Here is a 2,265-nt window from a genome sequence, read left to right as displayed (position 1 = left end):
AATTGGGGAGAATAGTCATACTTGGCTCAGAGGAAGATGGAGGTCATTTCTACAGGAGTTTCTCAGGATAATGTCCTTGGTCTAACCATTATTAGTTGCTTCATTACTGACCATCCCTTCATAAGGTCAGTATTGGGAATGTTCACTAATGATTACACAATGTTCAGTATTATTCATAACTCCTTAGCTATGAAGCTGTCCATGGCCAAATGCAAGGAGACCCGAACAATACAGCGCAGAACAGGCCCTTCGGCCCTCAATGTTGCGCCGACGTGTGAACTAATCTAAACCTCTCCCCTTACATTATCCCATCATCATCCATATGCTTATCTAAGGACTGTTTAAATGCCCCTAACGTGGTTGAGGTAATACTAAAACCTTTCAAGAGTTGACAGATTTAGCTAAGGAAAATTACAACCTCAAGCTTCCTCTAATTCTGGCTATAAATTCTGTCTGCACTTGTTAGGGACGAATGATCATCTCCAACAAGCAAAAAATCTAACTATTGCCTGTTGACATGCAATTGTGTTATAATTTGCTGAATCTCTCGTGGAGGTTTGGGAGTGGGGGGGTAACCATTAACTAGAAAGTAAACTGTATTAGCCCTCTGAGCTGGTCGTGAACGCAGTATTCAGAGGCTTGAAATCCTGTATTGAGTGACTCACCTCCTACCTCCTCAAAGCCCCTCGACAAGGGGCAAGTGAAGACAATGATGGAATACCCCTCACTTGCCTGACTGGTGTGCAGCTCCAACAATACTCAAGAAGCTTGACGCCATCCAGGACAAAGAAACTTGCTTTTGTTAACACAACATCCATAACAGTCGCAGCAGTAGTGTGTACCATCTACAAGATGCATGGTGAAAATTCACTAAGATGACAGGCGCACGAGAGCAGCACAAGTTCACCTTCCAAGCCACTCCCCATCCTAACTTGGAAATATATTATTAGTCCCTCAATATTATTGCATCAAAACCTTATGATTCCTTCGGATAGGTGTATTTACTCCAAACAGACTACAGCTCATCACCTGAAGGGCAATTTAATTGTTACTGGCTCAAACAGCATTTATTGTCCAGAGACATCACATGCATTTTGTTAAAACTGTATACATTTACGAAACTAATTAACATGTCAAGCACGTGCACGTAATTCTCTCCATAATGCTTTTCATTCTTAATGGAGACGGAATAGCTTTCTTTGAAAACAGCAGCTTGTTCATTACCTCCATCAGAACGAATGCAACTGGTGAGTCAAAAAACATGTGGAGATGGAAGAGCACAGCAGGTCAGACAGCATCGGCGGAGCCGGAAAGTCTTCGCTGCTACTTGGCTGCTTTACTTTTCCAGCTGCACATTTTTTGACTCTAGTTTCCAGCATCTGCAAGTCCTTTCTGTCTCCAAGGCGTTGAGTGAGTTATTGATTCTATTTAATCAGATTTTACAAACTTATTTTAACTACCTTTGCTAGGTTTAAACTGATTTTAAAACCTCTGCCTTATGTACACCCTACCATAGCAGCCCATTCTTTTGCACTGTAAATCACATCCTTAAAGGTGATTTTAATGTTCCACGTTACCTGAAAAATTGTTGACGTGGTAGCCGTTTAATTGGATGTTTTAAATGTAAACTGGGTGAGTTGATAGGTCGGAAGCTGCTTGTTGGAGGGAGAGATGCTGACAATGAACAGACCCTACCTCCTTGTTCCTGTTGCCTTCTGAATCTCATTGAAATGGGTGGGGTGGAGAATCAATGAAACAAGAGTATTTAATGAAGTTAATATTTTCTTATCGAATGTTGTACTGAAAATTGAAGAGTGCATTGGTTGTAGGAGACAGTGATTCTCTTCACTAAATATCGGCAGTTATTAAAGTCAATTTGAGCCAATCCCTTCGTTTATTTTGTTTGAAAATTTAAAAACTCGGCATTTCCAAAACACTTGGTCTGTATTTGTCGTTCATCTTTAAACCGCTCACCTGGAAGAGGTCACTTTTCGGTGTCCAAAAAGCAATTTTCTTTTAATTTTTAAACACAAAATCGGAGGCAAGGATATTTGAAATTTGAAAATAGAACGCCATTTTTGTGCGGGGCAAAATGCCCAAAACAGTTACGTTTGTGCGATGAGCAGCGGACCTCAGTAGCCATCTTTGTGAGGGGTGAGGATGTCAGCAGTCCTCGTCGAAAACCATCTTCTGCGGGGCGAGTACACCCTTAATGGCCGAGTTGGTGTAAGTGACAATAACCCTCCACCATCCGGATGAGGGGCA

This window comes from Stegostoma tigrinum, chromosome 28, assembly GCF_030684315.1.
Source record: "Stegostoma tigrinum isolate sSteTig4 chromosome 28, sSteTig4.hap1, whole genome shotgun sequence".
Taxonomy (NCBI): domain Eukaryota; kingdom Metazoa; phylum Chordata; class Chondrichthyes; order Orectolobiformes; family Stegostomatidae; genus Stegostoma; species Stegostoma tigrinum.
Note: the sequence above shows the minus strand (reverse complement) of the source record.